The sequence below is a fragment of the Danio rerio genome, chromosome 9 (assembly GCF_052040795.2).
Source record: "Danio rerio strain M-AB ecotype USA chromosome 9, GRCz13ab, whole genome shotgun sequence".
Taxonomy (NCBI): Eukaryota; Metazoa; Chordata; class Actinopteri; order Cypriniformes; family Danionidae; genus Danio; species Danio rerio.
In genome coordinates, this window is record NC_141029.1 from 58,165,417 (window position 1) to 58,189,168 (window position 23,752).

Genomic DNA, 23,752 nt, shown 5'->3' on the forward strand with positions numbered 1-23,752 from the left:
CAATTGCAGATTAGTAAGGGAAGTGGAGACTAAATAGTTGAGTTTTTAGTGGTTTCTTGAAGACAGTGAGTGACTCTGCTGTTCTGATGCAGTTAGGGAGTTCATTCCACCAACTGGGCAGATTGAATGCGAGAGTTCGGGAAAGTGATTTCTTCCCTCTTTGGGATGGAACTACGAGGCGACGTTCATTCACAGAACGCAAGTTTCTGGAGGGCACATACATCTGCAGAAGTGAGAGCAGATAAGGAGGAGCAAAGCCAGAAGTCGCTTTGTAAGCAAACATCAGAGCTTTGAATTTGATGCGAGCAGCAACTGGCAGCCAGTGCAAACGGATGAGCAGCGGAGTGACATGTGCTCTTTTAGGTTCATTAAAGACCACTCGTGCTGCTGCGTTCTGGAGCAGCTGAAGAGGTTTGATAGAGTTAGCTGGACGCCCGGCTAGTAGAGAGTTGCAATAGTCCAGTCTGGAGAGAACAAGAGCTTGAACAAGGAGTTGAGCTGCATGTTCAGATAAGAAGGGTCGGACCTTTCTGATGTTATAGAGTGTGAATCTGCAAGATCGAGCAGTTCTAGAGATGTGCTCAGAGAAGTTTAGGTGGTCATCAATCGTTACTCCAAGGCTTTTCACCATTTTGGATGCAGTAATGGTTGCCCCGTCCATCTGGATTGAAAAGTTATGGTGTAGAGTCGAGTTGGCAGAAACTTCAAGCATTTCCTTTTTCATGAGGTTAAGCTGAAGATGATGATCTCATCAGGATTTGGTCACTCAATTCTGTGAGAAACTCACACCTGAGCGCTGCATGAGCTTCATTCTCCATATGAGAGGCGTCTTTCAGCAGCAGCACCACAACAGCCTTTATATAAAGTACTGAACAGGTTTCAGTAGTTCAGCACTTTCTCCTTCTGTCAGTCCATTCTTATCACACACACAGGGCCGGCGCGTCCATAGAGGTGACCTAGGTGGCTGCCTAGGGCGGCAGTATAGAGAGGGCGGCGTCTGCGACACCTCCCTCACCACCCGCGTCCTCAGTTATATCCGCGACACCTCCCTTACCACCCGCGTCCTCAGTTATATCCGCGAAACCTCCCTTACCACCCGCGTCCTCAGTTATGTCCGCGATACCTCCCTCACCACCCGCGTCCTCAGTTTTGTCCGCGACACCTCCCTCACCACCCGCGTCCTCAGATATTTTCGCGCATAGACGGCAGAATAAAGAGGGCGGCGTCAGCGACACCTCTATCAGCACCCGCGCGTCCTCAGTTATATCCGCACATAGGGCGGCAGAATAGAGAGCGCAGTGTCCGTGACACCTCCCTCCCTCAGCACCCGTGCGTCCTCAGTTATATCCGCACAGAGTGCGCTGGAAAAGAGGTCCGCGACACCTCACTTCATTTTTATAACCGGTCACTTTCGTTTTTACATTGGGGTTGAGGGCGGCATGATCGTCCTCTGCCTAGAGCGGCAGTTCAGCTTGCTCCGGCCCTGCACACACAACACATTTTCTGTTTAGCTTTATTTGTATGTTTGTATTTGTAAGTCTACTTCAGTTTCATGTCAGCAGCTCCTTTAGAGATATTATTCCCAGGAACAAACATGACTGTGTTCAGCACCTTTCTCATAGACTTCAACAGAGTTTCTAAATCCTGATGCTTCTGTGGGTCTCGTCTAGCAAATCTGAGCTTTATTCTGTTTTCTCTATTGGATTCGGTTCAGGTGATTGGCTGGGCCATTCTACAGCTTGATTTCCTTTCTCTGAAAGCATCTGAGAGTCTCCTCGGCTGTGTTTTGGGTCATTGTCTTGCTAAAATGGTTTGATCTTCATCCTCCTGCTGATGTAGATGTTGGACTCAAGCAGCTGATCTTCATTTACAGGGAGGCAGGGAACAGGGTTACTAAAGAGATTTCAGCTGCTGTGCGTGCGTGCGTGTATGTGTGTGTGTTCTGTGCGCCTCTGTATTTATAAACAGTTGAAGTTGATATATATACAGTTGAAGTCAGAATTATTAGCCCCCCTTTGATTTTTTTTCTCATATATATATATTTATATATATATATATATATATATATATATATATATATATATATATATATATATATATATATATATATAATTTGAAATGTGCTTCTATTTTACTGTTGTATTTCTTTCTGATATATTAGAAACTTCCCCACTTGTGTGACGAATACTGCTATATCTGTAATCTAATCTAATGGATCTAAATTGATTTGTCTGTGTATTTGTTTTCTTGACAGTTTTGCTCGAGCTGAATGGCAGGGTTGCCATAGTGACAGACGGTGCCAAAGAGCTGAGTCAAGAGACGGTCAAGCAGCTGACCAATCTGGGAATTCAGGTCATAACTGGTAAAGTATAAATATATATTAAGTGTTTACTCATTTATCATCATAATAAAATCAACTTCATTGCTCTGCAGAAGTCACAAACCTCAGAAAATGATATTAGATTCCTCAAATGAGCTCACGGCGTCTCTGGCTGTGATTTATGAGCAAAGGCATTCCAAGAATGCGTGCTGTCACTTGGGTGGGACCTTTTCAAAAGGTACAAATTTGTACCTAAAGGGTCCACAATAATACCAAGGGTACATATCAAGGGTACATATTATTACCTAAAAAGTTCAAAAGTGTTCCTTTTAATATTTTTAGGTACTAATACATATTTTTGAGGTACAAATATGTACCCTTCAAGTACAAATTTTGAAAACCACCCCAGTGACAGCACATGTATTTCTGAGAGTCTATAATGCAGCATGAGCATTATTTAAAATGGTTTAATTAAATTAATTAATTTTAAATGATGAATGAATGAATTATTATTTATTAATGCTGAAATTAATATTATTATTCACTATTAAGTAAATTATTAACATATTTATATGCTTTTACAGGTTTTTAAATTACATAAAAAATCTATTGTTGTTTAATTTTTATATCTACACTCACTGTATAAAAATTAGTTTTTTATTATTTATTTATTTTTTTATTTATATATATATATATATTCTATAATCTTTTTTATAACTTTTTTTTGTATTTATTATTTTTATTCATATTTTAAATTTAAGCTTCTTCTGCTCACCAAATGTGCATTTATTTAATCAAATATACAGTACACATTGTAGAATTGTGAAATGTTATGGTACTGTAAAATAAGTGTTCAAAAGTATAATCATTTATTCCAGTCATTTATTCCAGTGATCATTTCTCCAGTATTAATCATTTATTCCAGTATTTTTAATGATGAATTTTCAGCTTTATTACTCCAGTCTTCAGTGTCACATGATGACCCCAATCATTTGACCGGCAGTATATATATATATATTTCCCTAATTTTTTATATATCTTGAATTGTTTTTTTTATTATTTATTAATATTATTTTTAATATAAAGCTGAATAAGTATTATTTCTTTTAAAGTATATTTTTATACATTATAAGTGAAACTGTAATTATTATTGACTAATAATGAAATATCTCTGCTACGTGGCATTGGTGAAGCTCTTTTCTGAGCCGTTCTGCTTCTGCTAATAGGAGCAGATAATTAGGTTATTCATTTAATTCCCAAACGGCAGAAATATTACCTGCAAATGAGAATATAATCTGCCTCTGGGCTGCGCTCTTAATTACCAACTCCTCTCATTAACAGAACTCTCTGTATTGTGGTCACCGTATCAATATGTGCAGGATTATATGAAACACACTGACGCAGTTATGACTGGACGAGCAGCGTTTGATGTAAAATACAGACGAGAGCGCAGGTATTTATGCGAATGCTTTTTATTTAGTTTAGTTTTTACAGGTTTTAGTTAGTAATAAATCTTGATTTACTGCAAAATCTAAATGAAAATAATAATGACATATTAGTTTGCAAGAAAACAAAATAAAAAAACTCCTCTAGCAGTAATAGCAGTATAATCAGCACTTGTTGTGTTTTGCCTCTTCTTGTTGAACCTCTGAATGCCTTCTTAACTGTAAGCCATTTTAGACACAAGCGTCTGCTATATGACTAAATGTAAATGAGTAAAAATAAGTAAATAAAATATGAAAAATAAAAATAAAAAATAAACTATTAGTATTTAAACTAAAACTAAAAAGTATTATAAAATAAAAGTATTTCAGTGATTAAGTACATTGGATTAAATTTTTTTTTAAATCTCTCTAAAGATAATATTAATAACATTCTCTTCATCAGAAGCCCCTCCTCTTCATCAGTAGCTTCTCCTCTTCATTAATAGCTCCTCCTCTTCATCACTAGCTCCTCCCCTCCACCAAATAGCTCCTCCCCTTCACCAGAAGTCCCTCCCCTTATCAGTAGCTCCTCTGCTTCATCAGCTCCTTTTCTTCATCAGAAGCCCCTTCTCTTCATCACTAGCTTCTCCTCTTCATCAATAGCTCCTTCTCTTCATCCCTAGCTCCTCCCCTCCATAAATAGCTCCTCCCCTTCACCAGAAGTCTTTTCCCTTCATCATCAGCTCCTTTTCTTCATCAGAAACCCCTCCTTTTCATCACTAGCTTCTCCTCTTCATTAACAGCTCCTCCTCTTCATCGCTAGCTCCTCCCCTCCATCAGTAGCTCCTCCCCTTCACCAGAAGTTCCTACCCTTCATCAGTAGCTCCTCTGCTTCATCAGCTCCTTCTCTTCATCAGAAGTCCCTCCTCTTCATCACTAGCTTCTCCTCTTTATTAATAGTTACCATAGCAACTTTAGAATCACCAAACAGATTATATACTATAGTTGTTGTGTTACCATAGCAACTGTAGAACACCAAACAGATCATTTGCTATAGTTGTTGTGTTACCATAGCAACTGTAGAATCACCAAACAGATCATTTACTATCGTTGTTGTGTTACCATAGCAACTACAATCACCAAACAGATCATGTACTATAGTTGTTGTGTTACCATAGCAACTGTAGAATCACAAAACAGATCAGTTACTATAGTTGTTGTGTTACCATAGCAACTACAATTACCAAACAGATCATGTACTATAGTTGTCGTGTTACCATAGCAACTGTAGAATCATCCAAACAGATCAGTTACTATAGTTGTTGTGTTACCATAGCAACTGTAGAATCACAAAACAGATCAGTTACTATAGTTGTGTTACCATAGCAACTACAATTACCAAACAGATCATGTACTATAGTTGTCGTGTTACCATAGCAACTGTAGAATCATCCAAACAGATCAGTTACTATAGTTGTTGTGTTACCATAGCAACTACAATTACCAAACAGATCATGTACTATAGTTGTTGTGTTACCATAGCAACTTTGGAATCCCCAAACAGATCAGTTCAAGCACTTTGCTACACTCTAAATAAATGCTGGGTTGTTGTAACCCAACATCGGGTCAGATATGGGAAAACCAACAGTTCATTTTTTTCAGTAAAACTTATATTACACTTTTTAACCCGATGTTGGGTTTGTCCATATTTGACCCAATGTTGGTTTAAAACAATCCAGTATTTGTTTTATTGAACTTCTAAACTTGACCAAAAAATTCAAACTTAAAACACTGCTGAAGTGTTTTAACTCAATGTTGGGTAATATATGGTCAAATATAACCTGTTAGTTTATTTTTAATTACATTGAAATGACACCTTTAAACGCAACACTTGGGTTTGTCCATGTTTTAGCCATGGTTGGGTTAAATGAGTCCAGCATTTATAGAGTGTATATGGATCAGTGAGCTGCTCTCTATAGTGAGCTGTAGTGCTGTAGTGCTGTATTCTATAATGATGATCTTCTGATTGTGTGTTTGAACAGGAGGTTTTGTCTGCACTGAAGAAACTCTGCGAGGAGAATCTAGAAGCTGAAGGTGAGTGAAGCGCTTCTGTCTGACCCTCAACACACACCACAGAAACATGCGAACGGGAAGTCCTTTATTTTATTGGAAATACAAAATCTGAAGAAAAAAAAACGACATTAAACTTTACAAATTATGCATCAACTGTGGAAGGCTCAGCACAATAATGCCACATTCGGTCCAAAACAAAACAAAACAAAACAAAACAAAACAAAACAAAACAAAACAAAACAAAACAAAACAAAACAAAACAAAACAATATTCAAAGTAGCAAAAGTCAGCTATGAGAAAACATAAATAGACCAATATAAAACAAAACAAACCTGCAACAAAATATATATTATAAATAAATGAAACCATTTTGAGTCATGTGTAGTTTGCATTTTGCAAAGACATGTCTGAAAGGATTTTAGTTCTCTTCTAAAAAAAAACATAATGGAGGATTTTAAAACATCTATATTTATGTGTAAATTGTGCATGTTTTTGGTGCATGTTTGTTTTTTGTGCATGTTTTTGTGCATGTTCTTCTGCTCATGTTCGTCTTCATATTGGTTTAGTTTAGGTTTATGTTGTGTTTTCTGTATGTTTTGTGCATGTTTTTTTACAAATGATTTTTTTGTGTAATTTTTTGTGCATGTTTGTTGTTTAGTACGTGTGTTTTATGCATGTTTTTTGTGGTTGTTTGCTTTTTTATGCAAGTTTTTGTGCATGTTTTTTGTACATATTTTTTGTGTTGTTTTTAGTGCATGTGTTTTATGCATGTTTGTTTTTAGTGCATGTATTTTGTGCATGTTTTTTGTGCTTGTTTGTTTTTGGTGCATGTTTATTGTACATATTTATTTTTTGTGTTGTTTTTAATGCATGTTTGTTTTTAGTGCATGTGTTTTGTGCTTGTTTGTTTTTTGTGCATGTTTGTTTTTGTGCATGTTTTTTTGCTCAGACTTGTTTTTTGGTCATGTTTTTGTGCATGTTTGTTTTTTGCGCATGTTTTTTGCGCATGTTTTTGTGCATGTTTGTTTTTTGTGCATGTTTTTGTGTATGCACAAAAAAGCTTAAAAGCTTTTTTTGCTTCCTGCTTTGCTACTGTTCGGACGTCTTTGCCTACTGCTCCGCTCCTTGCACTCCTGCTTTTTTATTTTATAATCTAATTTTAACTTGAGCCTATCAGCACAGTGCTCAAACGAAACAGCTTGAAGATCAACATCGAATCTACAAACTTTCTGGAGTACAACTTTACTTTTATTTAGAGGAATTATCGTCTAAACAATCCTCCCGCTACCAGCTGCTTTCATTCCTGAGACGGGAAAACACGGCTGTGAAAATGGCTCTGGATCATATTGATTTGGAATCTCACTGCTGCACCAACTGCCACAAACTTTTACAAAAGATTGCAGTTCTTGAAACAAAGTTACTTGCGATCCAACCAGAACTGCCGAATTACACAGGACCGGTTCATCGTGGAGCCTCACAGCATTCAGCCGGTAAGCCCTATAAATCTACTCCAGCTACTGTTTTGAGAACAGAAAAACAGATTGAAACTGTTGAAAATCAGCGTGAACTATGGCATAAACAAGGTGCGAAACCAAAGGGTACTCGTGGGGTCAGATCACGAAGGTCATACGCTGCTGCATTAGCGTTCTCTACCCCAAATACAGCTCGGACTCAAATACAGCTTCAGAACAGATATGAAGTTTTGAGTAATATGGGTGAAGATTCCCCAAATGCAGTTAGACAGAGATCGCATGACTCAGCAATTAACTTTGCTCTGAACAGAGGCTCAAGGCCGACTAGACAGCGGCATTCTGCTCCGATCGTAACAGAGATAAGAACATTGATTGTTGGAGACTCAATAATCAAAAATTTTAGGAGCAGAGATACCATGACATACTGCTTTCCTCATGCTACAGTTTCTGATATAAATAAAGAACTTGAGAACATATTAAGGAAACATGAGACTGCAAAACGGATTATCATCCATGTGGGGAAGAATGATATTCGGAAGGAGCAGTCAGAACTGCTCAAGAGAGATTTCTGTAAGCTTTTGGAAACAGTTGAAAGATTGAAAATTCAGCCGTTCATCAGTGGACCACTCCCTGCAAGAGGGACAAATATGTTTTCAAGGCTCCTTGGTCTAAATGCATGGCTGCAGAAAACATGTAACATGAAAAGACTGAATTTCATCGACAACTTCAATCTCTTCTGGAACCAAAGACAGCTGTTTACATCAGACGGCCTTCATCCAAACAAGCTTGGTGCAAAAGTGCTGAAAAACAACATCCTCTTCTCCCTCCATCATCCATCAGCTGTGTATGCCACTGAACTGAATGACACACACACACCTAGCAAATGTCCGGATGACCACAGGACTTCAAATCAGCTCCTGAGTGGACTTGTGGCTGACGCATCCTACAAGGACAGAGATAACACCACGCAGCCACAACAACCGCCGATAACGGACAAACTGCCGTCTGCGCCCTGCACACTGAGCTCAACACAGGCAGACTGTGATGCATCAGAACAGCATCAAGTCTCAGCACTCATTGATGATCCCCAGGAAAACAGCCAGGTAAACATATCTCAGCAGCCAGAAACCCCAGACCCACAGCCTCTGTCACCGGACACGTTCTCATTGTCATCTTGCTCGCCTCTCTTGGATTTTTCAAAAAAGATGGAGGAACTGGTGTGTGCTGGAACTAAACTCTCACACTCCATTGCTGCTAGCCCCCAGTTAGCAACCAAAAGTCAGCAAGCCACACGCCCATCTCTAAGCCCACCTCGCCCTACACCTAGGAAAGGCCTCAGGTCTTTGCGACAGCGCCAGGTCCCAAAAAACACCTCATCTTTAGCTGGTGAACTTAAAAACTGCCATTGATGTGTCTCGGGGGCCTGCTTAGGTAACAGTGTCTTTATCAGATGTTTACAGAACAAGCAGGAACCCAGTGTGTCTGTAGCTTTCTCTACGCAGATATGTGTCTTATTACGTGACAGAAAACCAAAGACTCTTTCAGACCGTATAGCAAATCATTCAAATCTGGTGTCTATTAAATGTATATCTGAGACTTCTGTAGTGAAAACGACTAAAACTGTTAAGTTAGCACTTCTAAACATCAGATCACTCAATAATAAATCACTTTTAGTCAATGATTTTATCAACACAAATTGCCTTGATTTTATGCTTTTAAATGAAACTTGGCTAGATGACAGTTGTAGCGCAGCAGTTCTGAATGAAGCAGCTCCTTTAAACTTTGACTTTTTGAGTGTTTGCAGAGCTAATAGGAGAGGTGGAGGCATCGCTGCCCTGTTTAAAGATGTCTATGAATGTAAACAAGTGTCATTTGGTGACTATTTGTCTTTTGAATATCTGAGTATAGCACTAAAAGGGTCTCCACGCATCTTACTAATCATTATCTACAGACCTCCAAAATATTCTCCAGCTTTTATTGATGATTTTACAGAGCTGTTATCAATAGTAACATCTGAATATGATTATTTTAGTATTGCTGGGGATTTTAATATTCACATTGATAATCCAGAAATCAATGCTGTAAAAGAACTGATGACTGTTTTTAACACTTTTGATCTGACTCAGCATGTTCAAGGACCCACACACAATCGTGGACACACTCTTGATCTACTTATAACTAAGGGTTTACACATTTCATCGACTGTTGTTAAGGATGTGGCACTATCTGATCATTTCTGTATTTTCTTTGATATATTGATCACTCCAGCTATTAAAGACAGATCTGTCTCTGTCAGAAAGAGATGCATAAATGAGAACACTAGTGAGCAGTTTATGAAGGCCATATCGCTGGCACCAAGTATATCTGCAGACTCTGTTGATTCTCTCCTTGATTTGTTTAATTCTAAAATTGAAAATGTAATAAATGACATCGCTCCTGTTAAAGTTAGGAAGAGAACTGGCAAAGAGAGAGTCCCTTGGAGAAACTCAAGAGCAGTCCAAATGAAGAAAAGACAATGCAGGAAAGCTGAGCGTATGTGGAGAAAGACGAAACTAGTAGTCCATTATAATATCTATAAAGACAGTCTTCAGGCTTTTAATGTGGAACTAAAAACTGCTAGACAGACTTTCTTTTCAAACCTTATAAACAACAATGTAAATAATGCTCGCACACTCTTTGCAACAGTAGAGAGGCTCACAAACCCCCCCAGTCGGATTCCCAGTGAGCTACTCTCTGTAAGCAAATGTAATGAATTTGCTAATTTCTTTACTGATAAGATCAATAATATCAGAAAGGCAATCAGCTCATCCAATCAGCCAAGTTGTGTCAATATCAAACAAACTCAACCACAACTTGAGAAGTCAGACATTATGTCTGATTTCATGGCAATTAACGGTAAAATCTTAGAAGAGATGGTGCAAATTATAAAAACATCAACCTGCAGTCTTGACACGCTCCCCACATCATTCTTCAAAACGGTGTTTACCTGTTTAGAAATGGATCTTCTAAAAGTGGTAAATGCTTCACTTCTCTCAGGGATTTTTCCAAACTCACTTAAAACTGCAGTTGTTAAACCCCTCTTGAAGAAGAGCAACCTGGATAACACCCTATTGAGCAATTACAGGCCAATCTCAAATCTCCCTTTCATTGGCAAAATCATTGAAAAAGTTGTTTTCAACCAGGTTAACAAGTTCTTAAACTTCAAGGGGTGTTTAGATAATTTCCAATCTGGTTTCAGAGCACATCACAGTACAGAGAGCGCTCTTATAAAGATAATCAATGATATACGTCTAAACACAGATTCAGGTAAAATAACAGTGCTGGTATTGCTCGATCTCAGTGCTGCATTTGACACTGTCGATCACAGCATACTTCTGGATAGGCTGGAAAACTGGGTTGGGCTGTCTGGGACTGTCCTCAAATGGTTCAGATCTTACCTTGAAGGGAGAGGTTACTATGTCAGTATAGGTGATCATAGGTCGAGGTGGACACCCATGACATGTGGAGTCCCACAAGGCTCGATTCTGGCACCTCTCCTGTTCAACCTTTACATGCTCCCTCTGAGCCAAATAATGAGAAAGAATCAAATCTCCTACCACAGCTATGCTGATGACACTCAGATCTACCTAGCCTTACTGCCTAATGACTACAGCCCCATTGACACCCTCTGCCAATGTATTGATGAAATTAAAAATTGGATGTGCCAAAACTTTCTTCAGTTAAACAAAGAGAAAACTGAAGTCATTGCATTTGGGAACAGAGATGACGTTCTCAAGGTGAATGCGTACCTAGGCTCTAAAGGTCAAACGACAAAAAATAAGGTCAAGAATCTTGGTGTGACTCTTGAGTCAGATCTGAGTTTCAACAGTCATGTCAAAGCAGTCAGTAAATCAGCATACTATCATCTCAAAAACATAGCAAGAATCAGATGCTTTGTTTCTAGTGAAGATTTAGAGAAACTTGTTCATGCTTTTATCAGTAGCAGGGTGGATTACTGTAATGGACTCCTCACTGGCCTTCCCAAAAAGACAGTCAGACACTTGCAGCTCATCCAGAATGCTGCAGCCAGAATTCTGACCAGAAGCAGGAAATCAGAGCACATCACACCTGTCCTCAGGTCTCTACACTGGCTGCCAGTTACATTCAGAATAGATTTTAAAGTATTATTACTGGTCTATAAATCACTAAATGGCCAAGGACCTCAATACATTACAGATATGCTCACTGAATACAAACCTAACAGATCACTCAGATCTTTAGGATCATATAAACTAGAAGTTCCAAGAGTTCAGTCTAAGCAGGGTGAATCTGCCTTCAGCCACTACGCCCCTTGCTGCTGGAATCAGCTTCCAGAAATGATCAGATGTGCTCCAACATTAGGCACATTCAAATCAAGACTGAAAACACATCTGTTTAGCTGTGCCTTTACTGAATGAGCACTGTGCTGCGTCCGACAGATCGCACTATTATGTTTTTCGTTTTCTTTTTCATTCTTTTATAACCTATTCTAACTCATTTTAATTTGTTTTTATCTGTTTTTAATAATTTTTATTGTCTGCATTTTATTTTCCTAAACTTGTCTTTTTTATTCCTGTTTATGTAAAGCACTTTGAATTGCCACTGTGTATGAAATGTGCTATATAAATAAACTTGCCTTGCCTTGCCTTGCCTTATGTTTGTTTTTTGTTCATGTTTTTTGTTTATGCTTGTTTTTTGTTCATGTTTTTTTTGCTCATGTTTTTTTTGTTAATTTTTTTGCGCATGTTTGTTTTATGTGCATGTTTTTGTACATTTGTTGTGCATGTTTTTTGCACTTGTTTGTGTTTTGTGCCTGATTTTTTGCATGATTTTTGTTTTCCCTCTCCATTTCAGCTCAGTATATCAGAGGTGTGTGTTGTGTTTTGTGCATGTTGAGCGTGTTCTGTGCTGAGTTTCCCGCTGAGTTCAACAGAGCTGGTTTGTCTGAATCTCAGCTCTTCCTCTGCATGCAGATGCACTGCTGCGGGTTTCAGGTTGCTTGGCAATTCTTCTGTATTCAAGCCTTAAAAGATGCAGGCTTCAGTCTGGCATAAATCAGTCAAAGAGATGCAGGTGTTTTCCCATGAGCCCCTGCGGCATTTACTAAAGCAGACGAGCAGCTGGATGCAGAATGAGGAAGATATAATCATTACACTGCGTTATAAAGATATCACTGAAGCCTTTCTGATAAACCCATCAATGCAATCTGTCATCTGACTGACAAAATGGTAAATTATTGTACAAACAGGCACCTTTGGCTGGTGTTTCACATCAGAGGTCTGACACTTCTGCATTTACACTGAGTGCCATCATTTATTAAACAAATGGATCATCATTATGCTTAAAATCCTGGACAGATTCTATAAACTTCATTATTATTATCATCATCAGCATCAGTGGCAGCAGTAGTAGTTGTAATAATAATAATAATAATGATAATAATAATAATAATAGTAATAATAAAGTTAATAAGTTATTAGTTACATTGTAAGTTATTACTATAATCACCGGGTTTTACATAATAATTAGCATTAAAAATTATTATTTTCATGATATTAATGATTCAATTCAATTCATCTTTATTCCTCTAGCAATTATACAATGTAGACTGTGTCAAAGCAGCTTAACATAGAAGTTCTAGTCAACTGAAACAGTGTCAGTCCAGTGTTCAGAGTTGAAGTTCAGTTCAGTGTGCTTTAATATTCACTGCTGAGAGTCCAAACACTGAAGAGCAAATCCATCCATGCACAGCTCTACAAGCTCCAAACAAGCAAGCCAGTGGCGACAGGAGCGAGGAATATTATTAACAATCATTATAATTTGATTTGATTTATTTGTTTTCGATCAAAAATATCATACTTAAAATATCATGAACAAAAAATACATTTCAACATGGTCAAAAATGGAGTGAGATGAAGGACAAGCGTATTATTTTCCCACCCCATTACCACATACTTCATTCGTCTATTACTTAAACTTATTTCTTCTTTTACTCATCTCTTTTTTTACATGAGACATATTTTATCCTTTTGGCATCTTTGACATACAATATGTTTAAATCCACATTTTGTAACACAGACCCCCCCCCCCAAAAAAAAAAAAAAAAACATAGTATAGCCATTAAATAAAGTTTCCTCATATCTTTCTTATTTTACCCTTTTTCAATCACCCTCATCATTATATTCCTTTAATAATATATATTTATGCAACTTTTTAAACTGATTATTATGCTGACATTGTTTGAGAGTCTAATCTAAACTTTTCCATAATTTCACACCACAGACAGACATACACACACTTTATAAAATTGTTCTTGTTTTCAACCTCCTAAAATTTACTTCTTCTCTCAGGTTATTTCCTCCTTGTCTTTCTTCAAAAAACTTTTGTAAACATTTTGGATGTAATTTATTCCTGGCTTTAAACATAAACTGTGCTGTTTTAAATTTAACCAAATCATTGAATTTACGTATCTTTAATTTTAAAAATGAAGGATTTGTATGCTCCAAATACCCCATACCTTCCATCAGTCTGATTACTTTTTTCTGCATTGTACATACGGATCATAAATTAGATTTATATGTATACCCCCAAATTTCAGCACAATAACTCATATATGGCAACATAAGTGTGTTATATATATATATATATATATATATATATATATATATATATATATATATATATATATATGTATATATATACAATTATTATTAATATTATAATTATAATAATAATAATTATTATTATTATTATTGTTGTTATTATTATTATTATTATTATTGTTATTATTAATGTTATCATCATCATTATTATTATTAATATTATTATTGTTATTATTATTATTATTAATATTATAATTAATATCTTTTTTGATGATAGACCATTTTGACAGTGCAGCTTTTGTTAGTCATTATAGCTGCTGATGAACTTGTTTAGACAAGATCTGTTTCTATGAGCTCCAGAGCCTGCAGCCAAACTTTATACAACTGTGTGTGTGTGTGTGTGTGTGCACATATGCTAGTGAAAGCATGAGAGTGTGTGTGATATTATTCAGTAAATGTGCTTCCATCGTAGTTTATGCTAATTTTTTCTATGGTATGTAGTTTACCTCAGTTGTCTGCATATTTTATTTTAAAAATTCATGTGCATCTTGGGTGCCACGGTGGCTCAGTGGTTAGCACTGTGTCCTCACAGCAAGAAGGTCACTGGTTTGAGTCCCGGCTGAGTCAGTTGGTGTTTCTGTGTGGAGTTTGCATGTTCTTTCGTCTTGGCGTGCGTTACCTCTGAGTGTTCCAGTTTCCCCCACAGTCCAAACACATGCGCTATAGGGGAATTGATCAACTAAACTCGCCGTAGTGTATGAGTGTGTGTGTGAGAATGAGAGTGTATGGGTGTTTCCCAATGCTGGGTTGCAGCTGGAAAGGCATCCACTGCGTAAAACATATACTGAAATAGTTGGCGGTTTATTCCACTGTGGCGAACCCTGATGAATAAAGGGACTCAGCTGAAGAAAAATGAATGAATGAATGTGCTTTTTGGAGTTCCATTAAGCATTTTATTATGCTCTCTTCCAAAATGTGCATGAATTATAGATGTGTGTAAACACACTAATAAGAACAAAGGAAAGTTGTCTATTTCTGACTACACGTGTGTCATGTCGTTTAAATTGTGCATTTCTGAGTGTGCCTCACACAGGTGAGTGGGCTTTACAAACCACCTGTAAAAACATCTCTCCATATGCACCAGAGACTTTACTTAAACTAATCACTTTACTCAGGTCAACAGTAAAAATGACAAATCTTCCTATTTTTAACAGGGAAACCATCAGAATGCATGATTATCTGCTGCCATGCACTGAAAAAAGTGTTGCATGCAGAGCTGTTGCAAACAATTTATTTGTGTTGAATTTAAACAAATAAATTAAGTTTAATATTCTTCAACTTAATTTGTTTGTTTAAATTGAACACAAAAAAATTGTTTACAACCACTTAACATAAAAAAATTGAGTAAATCCAAGGAATTATCTCTGAATAATTTTTTTTCATTCTGGCTTCGCAATCAATAAATGTGATTATAATCAGGCCCGTAGCCAGCCTGGTGTAAGGGGTGGTTCTTTTTTTTCTCAATAAGTGGTTCTTTTTGCAGTTATATGCCTCAGTTTCTGCATTTTAGTGACTTTTTTGCTGGATTAGCCAGTCATATGTCATCATAACCACACTTTTTGATGTACTAAAAATGTTTCCTAAAAATTGCAGTAAAAAAATTCAAACAAGACTCATTTTTAAAATACAAATTTATTACATCATATGTCATTAGGAAAAAATAGCAAGCTGTTAAAGTTTTAAAGTAAAAAATATATATCATTTATTAGACAAAAAACAAACTGGCCAAGCACATTCAACTGTCCTCAGTCACAGTTTGGCCAGTTAAAAAAAAAAAATTAAAACATTATAATAATAACAATAATAATTAATTCTTCAGATTTTTTTCTAGCCTCTTTGGTAAAAAAAAAGCCTTTTTTGATGGATTATTTTCATTATTTATGATGGCATAGCAGTCAAAATAGGGTGAAAATAGGACCAATAAGCTCATTTGGGACAAATGCTGGACCTTTGTCAGTGAGGGATGGGTCTTCTGAACCACCCGAACCCCCCTGGCTACAGGTCTGAAAAGTTAAAACATGTTTTATGCTTTAGTAAACATGTTTTAATAGAATTTTGGCTGTAAATGCGCACCTACAGGTGTTTCAGACGCAGGTCAGATTTAATAATTTATTTAGCTTATATTAATTTTGTCCAAAAACTGATAATACCTATCCAGCTTCATCTGAAATGCATCCCAAATCACCCTCTGAAGTGGTTTGAGCGATCAGGTTTATATCCGATCAGAATAAGTGAGCAAACAGCCTCAAAAACACAGACGTGACGGGATTAGCGCCTTTTGCTGTAAAGTGACATCTGACGGCAGAGGAGTCCGCTTGCCATTAAAGCCTTCATCTGGCAGTTATTTAAAAAATGTCAGAACTAGGGAAAGGGAGGTCATGTACTGGACAAGTCAATAAATATACAGGGCGTCCAGGCTAATCCAGCCAGTTAGCCTAGAACCTCAGGGGCAGATTTTCATCTATTAGGAAGTCACTTACCTGTTTGGCATTCTTTATGAACATGTTAAATATTTTGCTATAATGACGCCGCTGCCTGCCTTTTCTGTCTCCTTGCTCTTTTCGACCAACAGCGTAACTCAGTAGCTATCCATGGATGTCGCATCAAAGATTCAAATGTGACCGCTCAGTGGGTTATATCACGTGACTTGCGTCACATAATTGTGGCTTTGAGGCTCTATTGGGTTCGAATTACGGGCCAGAGTTATTTAAAATGACACTTTATTACAATATATATTGAATATAAATATATTATATTATTTATATAATATATATATTATAATATTAAATTACATAAAATAACTAAAAGGACAAATTCTGGACCTTTTGGCCGAGGAGGTGGTTCGTCCGAAGCACCTGAACCCCCCCTGGCTACAGGCATGATAATGGAAGTCAATAGGGCACAAACATTACCAACAGGGGAGTCAGTCTGCCCAGAGTGTGTTGAGCTTTTGACAGTTTCCAAGAATTTACCCAAAATATGACTCAAAATATGATTTCTCTCCAAAACTAATTCCATTTGCTGAAACACAGAGAAAGCTGAGGTCAAATAAAGACTCAAAATCAGCCCAGAGTGGATGAAAATGACCCAACAGCACACAAGGGTAATGCAAATTTTAGTGTAGCTGATTAACTTTGATGAGTAATCCACTCAGAAGGCACTAGTTTCTATGTAAGGCACTGGGACACTAGTAAGTGCTCGACTGTCGTCTGCATGGGATTCTTCAAAGATTCTGCAGTAATTTCAGAGCATGAGTCACTGTGAATGATTCATCACGGCCTGCAGTGCTGTAAAATGCTGTAAAACACGGTAAATCTGCGCGAGGGGGCTGCAAAAAGCAGATCTGCAGCTGCGAGCTCTTATCTGAAACTGCAGAATAATAATCTCCACCCAACGCACGTGACCTGAAGAGATTTACAAGAGTTCACTTCCATTTCCCACAATTAAAATACATCTCTGTTAGATTAGTGTGTGGAATTTGAGGGGACCTATTGTGCTGATTGTTACAAGATGTAAACTGCGTCTCTGCTGTCTCTAGTGTGTGTGTGTGTGTGTGTGTGTGTGTGTGTGTTTGAGTTTGAACTCAGGATATAACACACATAATGTTCTCCAGCTCTTTGAAACTGACCCTTTCAGGCTTTGATCCTTATTGTGGTGTTTTGGTGACTGTCGCTTTAAATGCAAATGAGATTGTGCTCTTTTCAGAAGAGGGCGGAGCTACAGATGCCCGTGTGTGAGCAAAACATTTCAATTAAAACTAGTTAATACATGTTCTTGTGAGAAGGCGATGCTGTGGCTTAGTGGGTGGCACTCTTGCCTCACAACAAGAAGGTCTCTGGTTCGAGCCTCAGCTGGGTCAGTTGGCGTTTCTGTGTGGAGTTTGCATGTTATCCTTGTGTTGGCGTGGGTTTCCTCCGGGTGCTCTGGTTTCCCCCACAGTCCAAACACATGCGCTATAGGGGAACTGATCAACTAAACTGGCTGTAATGTGTGTGTGCGTGTGCGTGTGCGTGTGTGTGTGTGTGTGTGTGTGTGCGTGTGTGTGGGTAGGGGGGGGTTCTTCACGTGAACACAGCTGCTGCGCTCGTGCATCCAGGTTAATCATGAACAACTCAGTGCGCATGTGCTAGTTGCACTATCACGGTCTGATTATGTTTCAATCAAGGTTTATTTGCATTAAATACACAACATCTGTGCCAAACATCTCAACTGACGAACATATTAACAATAATACAACCGTATAGCCGAATTAAATCTATGCATTGGCATGCTACAGCCCTAATGAGTCTGATTATGTGAAACTCCATATAGATACATATTACAGTGATTTCGGGTACTTACTTAGAGATGCACGCACACAAATATGCACAATTCTTAAATGCTCTGCTGATTTGGACTCTATAATACCCGCTGTATAACTTTAAACCAGGGGTGTCAAACTCAATTCCTGGAGGGCCGAAGCCCTGCACAGTTTAGTTCCAACCCTGCTCCAACACACTTACCTGTAGGTCTCAAACAAGCCTGAAGGACTCAATTAGTTTGATCAGGTGTGTTTAATTAGGGTTGGAACTAAACTGTGCAGAGCTGCGGCCCTTTAGGAACTGAGTTTGACATCTGTGCTCTAAACTATCAACAACCATCACTGAGCTGTATTCCAGAATCAAAAACCAAAATATGACCTTTTATAATGCATATTAGGGGTTCTTTGATTCTTCAAATCCTAAATCTTAAATAACTCCAAATTTCTGAAATCAAAACAATAGCTTTACTTGTCTAGAAAATGCTTCTTGGTTTAAGAATGTTTAGATATTTGGACTAGAAACAACACAAACACTCTTGAGGAAGAGCAGCTTTGTTTGCGGTACTTGCTTTATTGTAAACCCGTCTGAAGCTTCTTCATGCTGTCCTACAAGAGTCAGGAATGGATGATGATGACAGCCCAAAATGAAAAGATATTACTTTCTCTGATGAAAGATTAGAAAGACGAGCGTGTTTTCCTGTGCAGTAATGTGAAGCAGGTTTTCCTCGGAGCGCTTCGGGATTGAGCTTCAATCTGAGAAATGTCTGAAACGGCAGAGGAAAACCCCCACGGGCCGAGCCCATGATTCCTCCACGCTGAGCTGGACTTCAGTGATAAATGGAAACACTTGTGAAGTCGGATATTTCGCCACATGCCTCCTGCGCTCCGGACAAAGCATTTCCTCAATTTTGAAAGCCGTATTTATTCGTGCTGTCGTCATTGTCTTCTGTGAAGGGTGCACAAAGGTGACCTATTATGGCCTTTTTACAGGCTGTAAATGCGTCTCTGCTGTCTCTAGAGGGTGTAGTGAAGTTTGACCTGAGAACAGCACACAGATAATGTTCTCCAGCTCTCTGAAACTGACCCTTTCAGGCTTTGATCCTTATTGTGGTGTTTTGGTGACTGTCGCTTTAAATGCAAATGAGATTGTGCTCTTTTCAGAAGAGGGCGGAGCTACTGATGTGAAACAGCAGTGTGTGTGTTGTCAGTGCTGTGCGTGTGAGTGTGTGCTTGATGCTTCTGTCAGTCTATGTCGCTCCTATCGCTGTTGATCTAAAACTCCACATCTATAATCCTCTGATTCTATGCTGACATCATCTTCAGCAGCTCAAACACTCTAATGGCTAATGGACAGTCAGCTGCTTCTCACTCAGGGCTGCTGTTTATGCTAATGAGATGGGCTCCTGTGGGTGGAGCTATATATATATATATATATATATATATATATATATATATATATATATATATATATATATATATATATATAGTAACTATATATATATATATATATATATATATATATATATATATATATATATATATATATATATAGTATGGACAATTTGTTTCATGGCTTTTTTGCTTGCTTTAAGAAAAAACTTGCTTAATTTGGACTCTATTTAAAAACAAGGACAATATTTTTGGCTTATATAGAAAATAAGAAAATTATCTTTTGCAGTATATTATCACACTTGTGATTATGAGTATATAGTTTACATGTTAAAAAACAACTTCAATGTTATCAATATTTTTAAACTTTTAATTAATTGAATTTACTGAAAATGTACTGTATTGTGATATATAAACGCAACGGCCACTTTATTAGGTACACCTGTCCAACTGCTTGTTAACGCAAATTTGTAATCAGCCAATCACATGGCAGCAGCTCACTTCATTTCGGCATGTAGACATGGTCAAGAGGATCTGCTGCAGTTCAAAGCGAGCATCACAATGGGGAAGAAAGGGGATTTAAGAGACTTTGAACGTGGCATGGTTGTTGCTGCCAGACGGGCTGCTCTGAGTATTTCAGAAACTGCTGATCTACTGGGATTTTCACGCACAACCATCTCTAGGGTTTACAGAGAATGCTCCGACAAAGAGGAAATATCCAGTGAGCGGCATTTCTGTGGGCGCAAATGCCTTGTTGATGAGGCCAGAGGTAAGAGGAGAATGGCCAGACTGGTTCCAGATGATAGAAAGACAGCAATGAAGCCTCATGCACACTACGAGTGACTTACAGCGGCAAATCAACAAGCAACCACTCATTTTAATGCAGAGTGACTTCTGTCAAACTCAATCTATGCAAGCGACCGTGACCGTTGGTGACCAGGTGGGCGTGTCAAGCAACACAACAAGGTTGAGAATCCTTCAACTTTATGCAAATGAAGAGCGAGTTTCTTGAGCGACACGTAGAGCTCACTTGATCCTCTCTCAGCTCACCCAGAGGCCGGTTGTGTTTTCTGTGCTGTAGGCCTTCGCAGAGCTGTTTGCAGCAATTCGCCACCTAGAGTGACAGTGTGAATGAGGCATAACTCAAATAAGCACTCGTTACAACCGAGCTCTGCAGAAGAGCATCTCTGAACACACAACACGTCCAACCTTGAGGCGGATGGGCTACAGCAGCAGAAGAGCACACCGGGTGCCGCTCCTGTCAGCTAAGAACAGGAAACTGAGGCTACAATTCACACAGACTCACCAAAACTGGACAATAGAAGATTGGAGAAATGTTGCTGCTCTGATGAGTCTCCATTTCTGCTGACACATTCGGATGCTCGGCTCACAATTTGGCCTCAACAGCATGAAAGCATGGATCATCCTGCCTTGTATCAGCGGTTCAGGCTGGTGGTGGTGGTGTAATGGTGTGGGGGAGATTTTCTTTGGGTTCATTAGTACCAATTGAGCATCAACGCCACAGCCTACCTGAGTATTGCTGCTGACCATGTCCATCCCTTTATGAGCACAGTGTCTCCATCTTCTGATGGCTACTTCCAGCAGGATAACGCAGCATGTCATAAAGCTCAATCATCTCAGACTGGTTTCTTGAACATGACGATGAGTTCACTGTACTCAAATGACCTCCACAGTCACCAGAGCTCAATCCAATAGAGCAGCTTTGGGATGTGGTGGAACGGGAGATTGGCATCATGGATGTGCAGCCGACAAATCTGCAGCAACTGTGTGACTTACAGGTTTTCAGCATTCCTCAAAATAGCTTCTTTTGTGTTCAACAGAAGAAATAAACTCGTAAATGTTTAAAGCTACTTGAGGAAAAGTAAATATTGAGTCAATTATCAGTTTTGGGTGAACTATCCCTTTAAACAAAACATGCTGCCGTCATTGTCCTCTACGAAGGGCACTTAAACACACAGCCAGACGCCCTTCAGGTCCAGCCAAACATCTCAGTCATGCCCAGAATAATAATAATGATGGTAATGCAAGGCAGTGTGAAATAAATAAGCAGCACTTTGCCTCTGCTAATGGTTTGATTATTCACTTTTGTCCTGAGGTCAGACGGATGAAGCTTAAACTATCAGAATCAGAAGCGCATGCTGCAACCTTTATTTCTGCATGAAGTGCTCAGCATATATAAGTGTACCCCTCTCAGATCTCCCTTTTACAGTGATATCTCCTCCAGGATGCTTTACAGTAATATATGTGTGCAGATACATCAGATTAGTCAGTACCAAGAACAAAACTGATCAACACATCTAACAAAAAAACATTAAATCATTCATTTATTTTATTTTCGGCTTAGTCCCTTTATTATTCTGGGGTCGCCACAGCGGAATGAACCGCCAACTTATCCAGCACATGTTTTATGCAGCGGATGGCCTTCCAGCTGTAACCCATCTCTGGGAAACATTCACACACACTCATTCACACACTCATACACTACGGTGAATTTTAGCCTAGCTAATTCCACTATAGCGCATGTGTTTGGACTGCGGGGGAACCCGGAGCACCCGGAGGAAACCCACGCCAACACGGGGAGAACATGCAAACTCCACACAGAAACACCAACTGACCCAGCCGAGGCTCAAACCAGAGACCTTCTTGCTGTGAGGCGACAGCACTACCTACTATGCCACTGCGTCGCCAGTTCAAAAATCAGTACATCAAAATGAATATCTTAGGGAAAATATTAAATAAATTGTTTAATAAACAAGAAAGCTCAAAAGCAACAGAAATAAGATAAAGTTTAGTGATTTCTTTATTTTTGCAATAACTGGGTTGAATTTAAATGCATTTTATTTCTATTTATAAAGATGTTCGATGACCAAACTTTATTTTAATGGAGACAGCTGTTCAATAAAACAGTGAATGCAGACAATAATTTGTGGTGCAAAACTGAGAACGGAGGCAAAATGATGTACAGTTGAAGACAGGATTTTTATCTCTCTGTAGTATGCAGTGCAACAGTTGCAGAAAGATCATGTAGTCCTTTAATGTCAGCAGTGTAGGGTGTGTGTAGTTTGCCGTCAGGTCTGTCTGTGTTCATCACATCAACTCAACCAACACACACACACACACACACACACACACACACACACACACACACACACACACACACACACACACACTAACTTACTGCAGGCGTTTCTGAAGAGCCCTCAATCCACTCTCATTGAGACACAATCCAAAGTGTCTTGTCAAATACAACAGACTATACTTCTCTCTATCAACACTTTACACAAAATATATCTTTAATACAAAATATAAAAATAAACACTGATCTGAACAGGGGTGCGTTTCCCAAACAGCGACGTAACTCACGGCTGAACTATCATAGTACGATGCATCGTTTGGGAAAAGAGCGTTGTAGTGATGAGTGTTTTCCAATATTAGCTTTGGTAAAAACCTGCACTCGCATTCCATATTAACTGAAATATATGTAAACGGCACATATAGGATCTGTGTTTCCTTTACTAATATTACTGAGAACATTACATAGTCTATTCAAAAACACATACAATCACTTACAAAAGCGAACACCTATTCTAATATCATATGTAAACCATATAATAAAATAAATAATGAGGCGATTTATTAAGAAATTACATTCTATATTTATTATTCATAAGGAAATTTTAAAAAAATCATACTTTAATATTAAAGTTATAATATTATTGATAATGATGATGATGATGATGATGATGATGATGATGATTATTATTATTATTATTATTATTATTATTATTATTAAGTAGGATATTATTTATTTATTTTTAAAAAAATTTGCCTACTTTTTCAAATTTGACACATGTAAACCACCGCAGAAATGTTCTAACCAGCAGGTCCATGTCATATACAGTATTGATATTTATAAATAAAATATCACTATAAATTAAAAAGATTAATGTAAATTCCGCTTGTAAATAATAGGTCACCTATAGCTTTCGTCATGAGGCTTTGTTCAAAATGACATCAATGTTTTCAAAGTGCACTGCGAAGGGAGCACAATAGTAAACATGAAGATCTCTGAA

At 38.0% G+C, this 23,752-nt stretch overlaps 1 protein-coding gene across 1 annotated transcript in view; it reads left to right on the forward strand.

The window, feature by feature from the left end:
- Positions 1-23,752, forward strand: part of LOC101884336 (polyprenol dehydrogenase-like) — a 68,167-nt gene that overhangs the window by 17,131 nt on the left and 27,284 nt on the right. The window contains exons 3-4 of the mRNA XM_087268626.1: positions 2,255-2,362; positions 5,787-5,838. The gene's annotated coding sequence lies outside the window, so the exon portion shown is untranslated. The remainder of the gene's footprint in view (positions 1-2,254; positions 2,363-5,786; positions 5,839-23,752) is intronic.